This window comes from Trichosurus vulpecula, chromosome 6 (genome assembly GCF_011100635.1).
Source record: "Trichosurus vulpecula isolate mTriVul1 chromosome 6, mTriVul1.pri, whole genome shotgun sequence".
Lineage (NCBI taxonomy): Eukaryota > Metazoa > Chordata > Mammalia > Diprotodontia > Phalangeridae > Trichosurus > Trichosurus vulpecula.
This window is the reverse complement of record NC_050578.1, coordinates 279,026,984-279,042,493: the sequence shown is the minus strand read 5'-3', so window position 1 is coordinate 279,042,493 and position 15,510 is coordinate 279,026,984.

Genomic DNA, 15,510 nt, shown 5'->3' with positions numbered 1-15,510 from the left:
GGTGCAGAGATTTCAGAGAGAAAAATGGGGGAGCACATGATGACCTGAGAAAAGGACCCAAATGCTGTCTGCCCCAGCACTAACAGAGAAGATTCTTCCCTGTTTGCTCTCTCGCGAATGAGAGGCATGGAAAAAGAATGCTTTGAAGAGGGGAAGAAAAAGACCTCTGTAGGTGATGCTCCTTCTCTTGTGTGCAGGTCTGCATGGTATGCACATACCTCTGCCTCTTGGGATCCCTAGCTTCCTTTTAAGCAATGGCCACATTCTACAGGAAGCCTTTCCTGATGCCCCCTCCCCACTCCTTAGTCTTATACCCCTCCTCAAATTCCCTTGAATTAACTAATCTAGTTATGTGTTTTGTCTCTCAATAGAGTGTAAACTTTTTGAGAGCAGGGATACTTTTTTATCTTTGTCTTTGTGTCTCCAGTACCTAGCACAGGGCCTTGTGTGTTTCCTTCATCTCCACTTGTAGCCATCACCCTCACTGTGGCCCCCGTCAGCACTCTGGACCATTGAGATACCTTCCATCCCAGAAGCCTCTGATCCAGCCTCCACACGTTTGTTTAACTGAATGGATGAGAAAAGGGAAGGCTCTTGGCTTATTCCATAGTCATAGGATTGTAGATTTAAAGCTGAAAGGCTTCTCCAAGGTCTAGTTCAATCTTACTCATCTTACATATATGGAAACTGAGATCCAGAGAGGTTAAATGATTGCCTGAGGTCATACAGATTTTAAATAACAGAGACAGGATTTGGATCTAGGGTCTTTAAATCTAGAGCCAGTGTTCTTTCCAAGGTACCACAAAGTCAAAGGAAGATGGAAGGCCTTTAAGGCTATCTGGTCCCACCTCGTCATTTGACGAATGAGGAAACTGAGGCCCACAGAAGGAGAAGGGATCTTGCCCAAGGTCACACAATGAGTGAATAGTAGTGTCAGGACTAGAGAAAACAAGGGTTAAAGCTTGGTTCCCAGATGGAGAAAGTCTGGCTGATTGGAACCACATTGGAGTTTTCTCATGGTGAAAATGCTCCAGGCTGCTCACTGTTCCAGTGACAACCCAACTGGACGGATTGTCGATGGCCAGGTTATTTCCCACCTCCTTCCCCAGTGCCGACTTCCCTCGGGGCAGCCCTGCTCCTTGCCTTTGGTAGGGGGAGATAATGTCCCTGCCCCACTCAGCTTTCTCTATCTTTTGTCTCCTCCCTGTCCCTCTTCATCTCTCAGTACCCCCATCTAGACACCACACCCAAACCTCAGAGAGCTCTTCCCTCTTGCATTCCTTCCCTGTTTTCATTCAGGGGACATCACCCAAAATACCCAGCTCTCTGGTGGTAATGGAAGCCCTTGGGAGCCCCTAGGGAGCCCACTGGGAATGCTGGCAAGGCAGCCAGAACCGGCGCCAGGAGAGAGCCTGGCCAAGTGATCCGTTCCCAATCCCATGGTTTTCATGGATGAAAGCTGGTATGATTGCTGGGGTGAACTCCAAAGGCATGGGAGCCATCAGCATGGCTTTGGGGGCTGGGGAAAAGGAGGGGAAAGGGAAAAGAAGAAATAAAAAAAGCCCAACAGAGAAACCTCAACTATGTGCTTTGGTGCTCACAAGGAGTTTCCCGGCCGGCTTTCGTCCCCAGCCAGACCCCCTGCTCAGGACCAGCTGGGAGTGGCAAAGGAGTGGTTGCCAGAGGGGGAAGGGGAGGCCCCACTGTCCCCAAGGATGAGCCCCCAAAAAACCTCATCAGGAGGAGAATCAGCATTAACTGTTCAAGAACGGTAGGTCAGGAGGGAATCTTGAGAGTTCACCTCATCCAACCCCCTGCAGATGGCCCTGGGCCAGTGAACCTTAAAACCAGATGATTTAATGAATAGAGCTGTGGATGAGGAGTCAGGAAGACCCAGGTTTGATGCCTTCCTCAGGCAATGAGTGACCTCAGGCTACCTGTGTGACTCCAGAAAAATCAATGGAACTCTGTCGGCCTCAGTTTCCTCATTTATAGAGTGGACAGAATAATATCACCTACCTCACTATAATAATGTAACCTACCCCACTATAATAACATCACCTACCTCACTATAATAATATCACCTACCTCACTATAATAATATCACCTACTTCGCTATAATAATATCACCTACCTCACTATAATAATGTCACCTACCTCGCTATAATAATATCATCTACCTCACTATAATATCACCTACCTCACTATAATAATATCACCTACCTCACTATAATATCACCTACCTCGCTATAATAATATCACCTACCTCACTATAATAATATCATCTACCTCGCTATAATATCACCTACCTCGCTATAATAATATCACCTACCTCGCAATAATAATGTCATCTACCTCACTATAATAATGTCACCTACCTCGCTATAATAATATCACCTACCTCACTATAATAATATCACCTACCTTGCTATAATATCACCTACCTCGCAATAATAATATCACCTACCTCACTATAATAATATCACCTACCTCGCTATAATAATATCATCTACCTCGCTATAATAACATCATCTACCTCGCTATAATATCACCTACCTCACTATAATAATATCACCTACCTTGCTATAATAATATCATCTACCTCGCTATAATAACATCATCAACCTCGCTATAATATCACCTACCTCACTATAATAATATCACCTACCTCGCTATAATAATATCACCTACCTCGCTATAATAATATCACCTACCTCACTATAATAATGTAACCTACCCCACTATAATAATATCACCTACCTCATTATAATAACATCAGTTATCTCACTATAATAATATCACCTACCTCGCAATAATAATGTAACCTACCCCACTATAATAATATCACCTACCTCGCTATAATAATATCACCTACCTCGCTATAATAATATCACCTACCTTGCTATAATATCACCTACCTCACTATAATAATATCACCTACCTCACTATAATAATATCATCTACCTCGCTATAATATCACCTACCTCACTATAATAATATCACCTACCTCGCTATAATAATATCACCTACCTCGCTATAATAATATCACCTACCTCACTATAATAATGTAACCTACCCCACTATAATAATATCACCTACCTCATTATAATAACATCAGTTATCTCACTATGATAACATCACCTACCTCGCTATAATAACATCATCTACCTCGCTATAATATCACCTACCTCACTATAATAACATCATCTACCTCGCTATAATATCACCTACCTCACTATAATAATATCACCTACCTCGCTATAATAATATCACCTACCTCGCTATAATAATATCACCTACCTCACTATAATAATGTAACCTACCCCACTATAATAATATCACCTACCTCATTATAATAACATCAGTTATCTCACTATGATAACATCACCTACCTCGCTATAATAACATCACCTACCTCACTATAATAACATCATCTACCTCACTATAATAACATCATCTACCTCGCTATAATAACATCATCTACCTTGCTATAATAACATCATCTACCTCGCTATAATATCACCTACCTCACTATAATAACATCATCTACCTCGCTATAATATCACCTACCTCACTATAATAACATCATCTACCTCGCTATAATATCACCTACCTCACTATAATAATGTAACCTACCCCACTATAATAACATCACCTACCTCACTATAATAATATCACCTACCTCACTATAATAATATCACCTACCTCGCTATAATAATATCACCTACCTTGCTATAATAATATCACCTACCCCGCTATAATAATATCACCTATCTCGCTATAATAATATTACCTTCCTTACTGGGTTGTTGTGAGGAACAAATAAGAGATCACTTGGGAAGTGCTTTGCAATCCTTAATGAGCTCTAGAAATGTGAGCTCCGACTAATCATCTCCCAGTATTTTGTTTAGTCATGATTGAAGCCATGAGTGTTCCCTGAGTTCTCCCAGCCATAACCTAAATGGGCCCATTAGCAGAATGAGTAGAGAATCATCCTTTCCCAGGTGGTCAAGGACATATTTTTCACTGGTTTTAATTAGTTGAATAAGCTCATACACACACACCCACTTGCTTTTAAGGTTACACACAGAATTGTACAAGTATGTACACGCATTCTTTGGATAGCACACACACACACACACACACACAAGCACACATGCACTCCTTAGTGGAAGTAGGCTGGGATTAATGTGACGTGTTTCTGTTTTCTTTGTAAAAGACTTTTCAGTTTGTACAACAGGAGAGAAAGGTGTTTGTGTGTGTGTGTGTGTGTGTGTGTATATGTGTGTGTGTCTGTATATCTGTGTGTGTGTTTATCTGTATATCTGTGTGTGTGTATGTGTGTGTCTGTGTATCTGTGTGTGTGTCTGTATATCTGTGTCTCTGTGTTTATCTGTATATCTGTGTGTGTATGTGTGTGTCTGTATAGCTGTGTCTGTGTTTGTGTATCTGTGTGTGTGTGTCTGTGTATCTGTATGTCTGTGTATGCATATATGTGTGTGTATGTATGTGCCCACCCATTTGGGTGACTGGGTATGTGGAGACTGAGGGTGTGATTGTTTTTTCCCCAAAAGTTCCTTAAGCCACAGAACCCTTGAGATGGTTCTTGGGAAATAATAAAAGCTGAGCTTGCTCTCAGACCCATGGAAACTTTTAAAGCCCTTTCCCTACATGGTGTCTGAGTCTCACCTCTTGGGTCCTCAGTTCCTCCATCTGTAAAATGAGAGGGCCAGATTGAGTGACCTCAAAGGTCACTTCTTGCTCTAACCCTGGGCTGTACAATCCTGCCTAGACCCTCTTTGAGGATAATCTTCCCAATTTGCTGAGGAGGAAACTGAGGCTGAGACAGAGTAAATGACCAGTCTAGGGGGCATGGAGCTAATCATTCTCAGAGACAGGATTTGAACCCACATCTCCTCTCTCCAATGCTAGCACTCTCAGTACTCTGCCATGCAGTAGAACCAACTAATGAAGGGAGAATATTTAGAAAGAACTATTTGGCTGTTTAGCTAGGCGTCTCAGTGCCACAGTGTACAGAGCTCTGGGCCTGGAATCAGGAAGCCCTGCGTTCAAATACAGCCTCAGACACTTATGAGCTGTGTGACCCAGGGCAAGTCACTTAACCTATGATGGCCTCACTTTTCTCATTTGTAAGGTGGGGATAATAACAGAATCTATTTCTCAGGGCTGTTGTAAGGATCAAATGAGATAGCACCTATGTAAAGCATCTTTCAGAGTGATATCAATGCTAGCTCTTGTCTTAATTAGCTGTTACTGTATGATTGTTATGTTACTTCATATATCATGTAATAGTACATACTAACAAGCATTTAGAAAATGCTTCCAGTGAGCCAGGCTCTGGGGACATAGAGATGCTACATGACTCTCCTTGGGAGAATGTCTTCCAGCAAACGGCTCTGGAATAGTCCTGGAGCTCCGATATTATTTGGCTTCTCAGGTTTGAGGCACATTTTCTGACATCCTTTCTTCCTTCTTCTCTGCGCCTATCTCCAAGTCAAGGAGCATTTATTAAGTACCTACTATGTGTCAGGCATAGTCCTAGGCAATGGGAAGACAACCAAAAGCAACGATAGCGGCAAAGCAACTCCTGACATCGGGGAGCTTACATTCTTCGATTCTCCAGTGTTTGATATGTTCTCAGTGCCTTTCAAACAATCCGTCTGCACTGTGGGGAAAGTCAATATTATCCCCATTTTAGAGATAAGGAAACTGAGACCAGTGACCTGCTGTTGCATCAGAAGCATACTTCCAGAAGCTCTTGGGAGCCAGGATGCCATCTTCTTGTTCACTGGCATGCCATCATTTCATGGGACTGATTTTCCTTTCTCCAACCTTCCCTCCCCCCTCAAATTCCATTCCATTTCACAATGAAAAGGCAATTTTGATGAGTCCCATCTTTTTCTCCACTTCTCCCGTCCTTTGCTTGTCGCCTAAGTCCATTTCCCTGGATTCTCGGGTCACAAAGAGTCAATATTCTTCTTTTGCTTCCTGACCAGAGTATTGCTGTAGAGTAACCCGAGGTTATTATTGAAAAGATGCCATGTTCCTCCTCAGAAGTGGCCACATTTTGGAGGTGGGCGAGGAGATAACCGAATGCCCCTGGATTCAGGTGGTGTTTACTGAAGGAAAAAAGGCCCTGATGACAACACCCACAACACAAAGCTGGGGCCACTGACCGGGAGCTTCCAGAGAGCTTAGGAAGAGAAGGCACTTGGAATCTGGGTTCTCCTTGGCTGGTCCAGCAGAGACAATAGGGCAGCAGTTTGGACCAGCAGACCTGGATTCTGATCTTGGCTGAGCTCCTCGTTATCTGGGCAACCTCTCTGGGCTGCCTCCTTCTCCTTCCCAGAGAGCATGGAAAGAAGAAGATGAAATCAGATAAAAAAGATCCACCAAGTGCTGTTTTCAGAGCAGCCCATGCATCGTAGAACCAGCGTCATCAGCTCCCTTCACACACGAGGAAACTAGTCTAGTCAACATAGTACAACAGACCGAGTGTTGGGCTGGGAGTCAGAGGACTGGCCTGAAATCTTGTCCTTTCCCTCTCTGGGCCTCCATTTCCTTATCTGTAAAATGATGAGGTTGTTCTAGCTGCCTCTGAGGTCCCTTCCTGACCTAAATCTTATAAAATTTGTGATTAAAAAAGGAAGTGACTTGGCCAAGGTCACACAATTAGTCAGGACTTGAACCCAGATCTCTCCATTTTCCTTCCCAAAGCACCATGTAAGTGAAAAGTTAAAAAAAAAAAGGTTAGTATGGAGAGGGAGGAGGGGTGATATATTCCAAAATAACCTTCCTCTCCCCAGGCCCATTCTACATCAAGGCATCCTTGGAGTGAGCTGACCCTTCAATGTCACAATGCCTTTGCTCTAGTTATAAACAGTCCAGGCAGATGCTGGGGGCAGCGGGGTGGGGGGCAGGGCAGGAGGGAAGCCTCTCACCTCTCCTCCTCCCCCAGGACACTTTCTCTACAGTATTTACCAGTTTCATCTCTAGGCAGTGTGTTTTCTCTCTTCTGTCAACAGATCAGCGGCAACATGAGTGACCAGTGGCCTGGCTGGCCCCAGCCACCAGCTCTGTGGATGCTGTGCCCAACTTGTCACTGCAAACATTGGCCCTTGGTGACTGAGAGGTCAGAGACACGGAGCTGGGGGCCTGGCGTCATCCAGTCTGACGCTAGCCAGGTTGAGTGTCTCTTCCCCCCCATCACTGTCTTCAGGTATCTGAAGAGCCCTGAGCTACAGCGTGGACCATTTGGGAGGAAGAAATGAGGAGGCAGGAGTTTCTTATAATCAGCTCTCTCTTACAATTCAATGGCTGCTTTGTGAGGAAGTGAGCTCCCCATCACTAAAAGTGTTCAAGCAGAGGACCACCTGTCAGTGACACTGGAGGAAGGGGATTTTTAGTTCCAATCTTCCTTCATAAGGCCTTTCCTGCCCCCCTCCCCTTATCAATGCCTACATCTTCACCATTACTTTCCATTCATTTAGTATAGATATTCTAGGTACTTATCCATACTGTCCACGCATCCTACTTGTGTGCTCAGTACAGCCATTGGGGCTGTGAAGGAGCGAGCTTTGTCAGGATGCTCACTTACTCTTTAGTCTCTGGAAGCCCCGAAGTGAACCAGCTTTTACCTTTTGGAGCAGATGGGAAGACATTCAGGCTGAAGACCCTGAGAGCTGACTTGGCAATGACATTTAAACAGCATTACTTATGGACAACACACACAAAACATGCCCTGATATTTTTTAAGAGGATGGAGGGAATGGCATCTGTAAGCTAAAGACCTATGAGCTTGTCTTCGATTCCAGGCAAGATTCTATCCCGTGTTATTAAGGAGAGAACGACATAGCCTCTAGGAAGAAGATTGGGGCCAACAAAGAGCCAGCCCGGCTTCATCAAGAACAGCACGTGCTGGCCACACCTCATTTCCCTTTCGTCCACAGGGTCACTGATTGGTCAATGAGAAGAAAACTCTGGAAGGGGTTTGCCCAGATTTTAATGAGGAATTTGATAAAATCTCTTGTGCTCTTCTTGTGGCAAAGATGCAGGGATGGTGGGGTGGGGGTGGGGGGCTAGACAATAGTGTAGTTAGGACATTCAGCTGTGGGAGGCTGAACCTGAAGGGTGGTCATTAAGAATCAGATGCCAACTTGGAGGTCTTGGCTAGTGCCTCAAGTATCTGTACATGATCCTGAGCCGGCTAATGCTCAACGGCTTGGATGAAGACATAGATGGTGGGCTTTTAGTGGGGAGGAGAACAAGCACCCTGCATGATGGTCATGATACAAAGAGATCTGACAGACTAGAATGTTGGGCTGAATGCAATAAGATGAAATGCATGGGGGAATCAATGAAAAGTCCTACACCATGGTTCAAAAAATCAACTTCTCAAGTACAAGGTGGGGAAAAGTATAGCAAGAGTTCCACAGAAAACTGGGAATATTCTTGGAGAACAAATGCAATACATCTCAAGTACAACATGGTGTCCAAGCAAGCGCCTAGGATCTTGCATTGTGTCAGCCAAGGCTGTGCCCATTCCTGGAATGCTTTCCATTTTCCCTTTGTCTCTGTGAACTCCTAGCTCCCCTAAGACTGAATTCAGGTGTCATCTCCAACATGAGACCCTTCCCTTGGCACCTTCCTCCCCAGCTGCTATACTTTCCTGCAAATTACTTTGCATGTGCTTATCTCCAGGTAAATATTGGTTCCTCCCACTAGAATGTAAGCTACTTGAAGGGAGAGATGATTTCCTTTTTATATCCCAGGCCCCTGGCTCATAATGGGAAATCAATTAAGGCTCCTCAATTTAATTGGGCTGAATTGACTAAAGATGGAGTAGCGCCACTTCTGGGGTGCCTGCTCACTGTCAGGCACCATCTTTCAGGAAGAATATAGCAGAGTGTAGAGTGCCCAGAAGTGAGTGAACATGATGGTGAAAGGACATGCGATGTGAAGCTCTGGGACTGGAGGGTGTTTAGCCTAGAGAAAAAAAGAGGAGGAGGAGAAGAGCAGGAGCAGGGTGTAGTCAGGCCTTGAGTTCGTGTTCTGTCTGGTTCACTGTAAGGAAATGGAGACGTTTGTCCTGGAGAAGAGAAGGCTTGGGGCGTTCAAGAGCAGTAGCCTTCAAGCATTTGAAGGGCTCTCAAGCCCTTGAGAGAATGATCAATCACACTTGTCCTGCCTGGCCCTAGAAGGCCAAGGTTGGGGGGCACAGAAAGGAAGAAAGGGGGCATTGCAAGGAAGTAAATTTGGCCTCAGCACAAGCTAATGCTTCCTAGGAGTGAGGAGCTGTCTGGGAGGCAATGGGCTCCTCATCCCTAGATCTCCAAGCCAAAGCTTGTTGAGATGCTTGGTTAGGTCTGCATTGGAGCCCATGACCTCTGAGGCTCTGGATTCTGTACCTAGGTCACATGCCACCCCCCCCATCCCTCCGGCTGAAAGGTTCCACCTAGGGCTGTCTCCACACAGGCCAGCCTGTCCATCTCCTGGTGATGGGGACCAGGGCTTCAGCAGGGTATGGAAGGAGTGGCAAGGAGCCTCTTCTCCTTTGGGGCTGCCTCTAGGTTCCCAGCTCTGAGCTCCAGGCCTGAGTGGGCCTCTGACCTTCAGACAAAAGCCCTTTGCTGACACAATCACCAGGGAAGAGGGCCTGACTTGGGGATGGCCGGCTCCTTCCCTCATGGCTCTACCCTGAGCTCCTCTGCAGCTGTCTCCTCTCTCCATCTGTGGGGCCCATCCTTGGGAACGAGTTTCCTTTTTCTCGGCCTCCTTTGCCAACAATCTCCCTAAACAAAGGCGACAATTAAAGCCCATCCCAGCCCCAATTTTGGTCTAATCCGCGTAAAATGGGGAGGGCCTGGGAAGGCACTTTGCCCATGCCATGAAACAGACTGAGTGAAATGCCTAAGTGACTGGTGGAATGTTCTGGCTGAGCCCTGTCCTTCCTCCTCACGGCAAGATCTGGGGGGCATCCGGGCCATATCGAGTAAGCACAGCTGTGTGGCTTATCTCCTGTTTAATTTGACAGACACCAAACACCAGGAAGAAACCCTGGGTCTGGCCCAGCCTGGGCAGCTTCAACTGGGGGCCAAGAAGTCGGAGGCCTTGAAGTTCGCCCGGTCAGAGTCAGAGGAACTGGGCTCAAATCCTGCTTCCGAGACCTGGGACAGTAAACTGAGCCTGCCTAGGTCTGTTTCCTCATCTGTAAAATGGAGAAGGGGTTGGACCCTTCTGTGGAGACCCCCTTTTCTACTTCTAGCTCTGTGAACTATAATATGTAAAATGAGATGATTTCTAGGGTCCTGTCTAGCTCTAAATCTGTGAGGATAAGGTGGCTCTCTGAGCTTCTTCCCCAGTCCAGATAGATGATTTTACTACCCTATGACCCATGACTTATAAAATGAGGGTGACCTCTAGGATCCTCTCCAGCACTGACTTGAAGGGCTTATGACCATGGATCATCAAGGGCCTGGGTCAGCAGGAGGAGAAGGAGAAGGAGCCGTGGTTTACGATTTCATGATCACAGGAAACCATGGGGCTCACCAGGACTGGAAGGTCCATTAGGATCACAGGGAAGTAGGGTTGGGAGATGGAAGAGACCTTAGGGTCATGCAGCTCCTCTCATCTCATGGAGGAGGAAATGAAAGCTGGAAAGGGAGATCACATAGGGAGGATGTGCCTGGGCTGGATTTGAAGCCAGGCTTTTAAGCCAAATCTAGTGTCCTGGAGGAGTGATTACTGTTTTAAAATAACTGAATTCAAATAATCACCAAAAGGGTTTGTCAAAGTAATGAATGAATGCTGTAGCTAAATCATTCAGATATTGTTGCCTCTCATAATAACGATGCTTTTTCCAATAGAATGTAAGTTATCCTGGGACTCCAGGTATGCTGTAAGCAGATTATCATTGGTGTCTTTCTCTAGATTCTGAAAGAGAAGGTGGAGTGTGTACCAAGTAATAGGATCAGGGCCCTGACTCAAGTGGTCCATGGACCACCAAGATGGCGGCTCCGTGTACTGGTGATAACCTGCTCTTTTCTCTGACCTCCTAGTGAATGCTACTTACCCCTTTCCCTCCTTTCACCAGCAGGCTCAGCCCTGCCCCAGGTTGAAGGGGCCATAGGACTTTTGGGCATTAGAAATAGGACACCACCTCCCCAGATCCATAGCTTGGGGGTCTCAGCATCAACTGAGCCTTTATCTCCATTCTCTCCTCTGGCTTTGGTCCTTGCTTCTAACAACTGGGCTCTTTGTGATCAAGTTTTCTACTTTACACCCAAGTTCTTCTAAGAATGCCTTCCTGCAGTCCTCCAAAGGATCCCCTGCCCCAAGCCTTCTCTTTTTTCAGCCCTAATTCCTTCAAACATAGAGTGTGGTCTCTAGTCACCATCCTGGATGCCCTCCTGCAGTCCTCCAAAGGATCTTCCCCAAGCCTTCTCTTTTTCAGCCCTAATTCCTTCAACCATAGAGTGTGGTCTCTAGTCCTATCACCATCCTGGATGCCCCTCAACACTTTCCAGTTTATCTAAGTCCTTCCTAGAATATGGTATAGGGAACTGAACCCTGCTCTCCAGATGTTCCCTGCCCAGTAATTAAGTCAGTGAGACCCTTCCTGGCATGATCCTGGCTTAGAGGATGCTAGCACTGCCCCATTTCCCTCCAGTCCCACCCCAGGCCCTGGAAGCTGTGCTTGGACATTGTGTGGCAGAACGGGTGATGTCAGTTCATTAAGCAGCTGGCATGTCCATCTCTTTGGATGAGCTGGAACGATCAACTTTGAATGCTTGACCACAGCATCCTTCATGCTGCAGAGTGGAAACTTTGTACTAACTCCTCCATTTATCCAGTAACCCAAAAAGACAGACAGCTGGTCCCTCCTGCTCCCCACTCCCTGACAAACACAGCCTGCATTGAAGAATTTTGCAGAAATCACTTTTATTATCTTATTTTTTTTACCATGCCAAGAGGAAAGTGCCAGCCCCCCACCCAGTCCTATTTCTCTATGTACTCACAGATCTTAATTGAACCCCTGGCATCAGTCAATAAATAGTGGCCACTTATCCTGAAGTCTGAGGGACCTCTTGGCAAACAGAGGACATAGGAAGTAGGTTGGGTCTTGGAGCTCTTCTCCCACAACCATGGTGGGAACCACGAGGCTGGGTCTTAAACCTGGGTCTATCTTGGACTTCCTGTGTGGCCCCAGGGTAAGCCATCTTACTTTTCCGTTTCTGGACTTATGGGATGGAGTCAACAGCCCTGACACACCTCCTGTGCCTACTGGAGGCACAGTGGGGACAGGCGGAAGGATGGATGGCTGCAGACTTGTAGGACTTTCAGATAAATGAGGTAAACAGGAGCACATCTGAGAAGTCCAAAGGGTTTCTTGGAGAGAGTAATCTCAATGACATCTAAATGAAGATGGTTATGTAAAGTCTTAGGATGTAGCAGCCACAAGGAGCCTGAGGCATCTGAGTTTCTCCCCTGGGAAATGGGGAGCCCCTGAGGGTCTCTGAGCAGAGCAATAGTGAGGGTAGAGCATTAGTAGCCAAAGGAGATTCCTGGAGCAGTGTCCTTAGTATCAGGGCAGTGCATTGGATACCATGGTTTCTGCAAAGAGCTGGACGAAGACTCTTAAGCTATTTTCATGAAAAAAAGTTGGAGGGGGGAGGGGCAGGCCAGATAAATGCTTCCTCAGTCAGTTGGGCAATAAACACTGAATAAGCTTCTACTTTGTGCCAGACACTGTGCTGAGCACTGAGGATAAAGACAATCCCTACCCTCAAACAGCTTACAATCTACTGGGGGAAGCCCATACCCAAAAGGAAGCTGAAAGGGGTGGGGTGGGGGAGCAGAGAAGCCAAGGAATGTACCAGATGCAGGAGCATGGTGTAAAAGTCGGGGAAGTCCTTGAGAAAGTGAGACTGGGGAAAGAATAAGGAATGTTTGGGCAGTTTGGGCATCTGTGGCACCCCACTCTAATCCGAGGGACAGAGGATGTGGCAAGGTGGAGTCCCAAGACTGATGGGGTCTTGCAGGACAATGAGGTTTTCTCCAAAGGTTTCTGTAGATGGATATGGACATGGACCTGGAGGAACAGCCAGACCCAAAGGGTCATTGCTTCAGACTCAGCTGCAACAGTCTAAGGCTTTACATAATCATGATCCAGCCCTTGATCTTCCTTCCCTTTCTGAGAGACATCCCACATCCCTTAACGCCTTCATCTGAAAGCCCCACCAGACCCCATGAAGTACCCGGCATCTATCACTTTGGAAGGAGGTCTCCAGTGGAGTGCCTGCCTTTGTGCTGTTAAACATTTTTTTAAGTCAATGACTCAGATAAAGGAGCCATCCATCGCATGCTTGTCGGATTTCCAGATGACACAAAGCTGGGACCAATGTCAGCATTCAAAAAGCTTAAGACAGCCCGGAAGAGTGGGCAAAATCTAAGAAACTGCAGTATAGCAGGGATGTGTCATTGTAAGCTTGGGCTTAAAAAAGCAGCTTCCCAAGTGCAAGGTGAGGAGACCCAGAGCTAGACTACAGCTGGTATGAAACATTTGGAGGGTTTTAGTGGATTGCAAGTCTAATCTGGGTCAACACCCCATGTTGCTCCTTCTAGCTATAACTTTCAGTTCAATTCAAATCAATAAACATTTGTTTAACACCTACTTTGTCCCAGGCACTGTGCTAAATTCTGGGGATACAATAAAGAGGTGAAAGACAGTCCTTGCCCTCAAGGGGCTTACACTTCAAAGGGGGAGACAATAGGCAAACCAACAGATACAAAGTAAGCTAGAGACAGGATAATTAGTATATAATTAAAGAGGGAAAGCATCGGAATTAAGAAGGGGTGGGGTTGCAAAGTGGTTAAATAGAACTAGGGTGCTGAGGACCCCCTCAAAAGGCTCAAGCCAATGGTAGAAGTGAGAGCTCCCACCCTTAAGGACACCACAAGACCCTGGGAAGGGGTGAAACGTAGCTCACCTGGCTTTGGGGCATCTGGGGCCAGGGTAAGACCTCTTACACCACCAAAGAGCTGCTGAGAGTGAAGCTTTCCTGTTTCCTCTAGTGGCTGAGGCTTTCTGCCCATGGTTTACCAAGCCTGACTACACAGTCAGAAGAGCTACCAGGGACCTCAGCAGCCATCTGGTCCTATGCCTAGACAGCAGTAACATCATTCTAACATTTCTGACAAGCGGGGAGTCAGCCCTGGCAGGAAGCGTCCGAAGAGGGGCAGGCCACCCCCTCCTGAGGCAGCTCGCCCCAATTTGAGGTCCCGCTAAACGGCAGGAAGTTTTTCCTGATGTCAAGCCAAAATTGGCACGTTTGCTGCTTCTGCCCATTGCTCTTCTTCCCTCTGGGGCTAAAAAGAGAAAGTCTGGCCCTCCTCCCACGTGACGCCTTCCAAGAGCTTAAAGCCACTATCGGGTCCCCAGGGCCTCCTCTCTTCCAGGTTAAGTATACCCAGTTCCTCCTACAGCTTTCGCTCAGGGCCCTCTCCCCTGGAGCAAATTCTAGAAATGTAAGATTCCCTGTCTGGTTGCTTACTAGGTCATGAATGTCCTTCCCCAAACTGTGAGACCAGAACCAAGTCCAGCCGGAGCCCTGACCCTGGCAGAGGCAAGCAGAACGGTGACCTCGACACCTACATCCAGCCCAAGGCCATGCCCCTGGAGTCCTCCCAGAGTGAGTTTGTGGTCCGCTGACACCCGCGTCTCTTTTCCAGGTGCCAGGCTGCGCCTGCCTTCGGGCTGTGCCTGGGAAGTCAGCTGCTTTCCTTCTATGGCTTTGTCCTAAGCTCTTTAGACTTCTTCAAGTGCTTAAAACAAACAGTGCTGCAAGGTAGACGCTCTTCTCATTCCCATTTGAGAGACAAGAAAACTGAGTCGGAGAGAGATTAAGTGACCTGCTTGGAGTCTCATGGTCTCTAAGTGTCTGAGGCAGGGTTTGAACTGGTCCTCCAGTTACTGCCGAACTGCCTCACTTCTTGAATCCGAGGATAAGGTGAGGAAGGAAAAAGAGTCTGACCCTAATATCTGGATTCTATATTGCCTTTGTTCCCCTCCCCGCCAGTGCCAGGCATTGTCTTTCACCCTGAAGTGGAGACACCACCAGGGAAGCTGGGAAGATGAAATCGGCTTCATTAATGGCCCCGGGGTGAACTTTCCAGTCTAAGACTTCGGTCCCTTGAGCACAGAATTTTTTTTTTTTTTTTTTTTTTTTTTTTGCATATTGATGGACCGACTCTATTCCCCCAAGGAAAACTTCCCCATGGCCTAGTTTTGCAGAAACAATGGGTAGAAATCCATATTAATGATCCAAGAGTAATCAGTTGCCTGGCACCTTTTGTCTGTTGGGCATTGAGGACCCCGAGATCGGCCTCAGCGGCTGGTCCTCCAGGGGCTCTGGCCTAATTTGGAGGGACAGGTTTTTATCATCATCCCTGAATCGAGTGACCCAATGTGACAGGTCCACATCCTTCTTT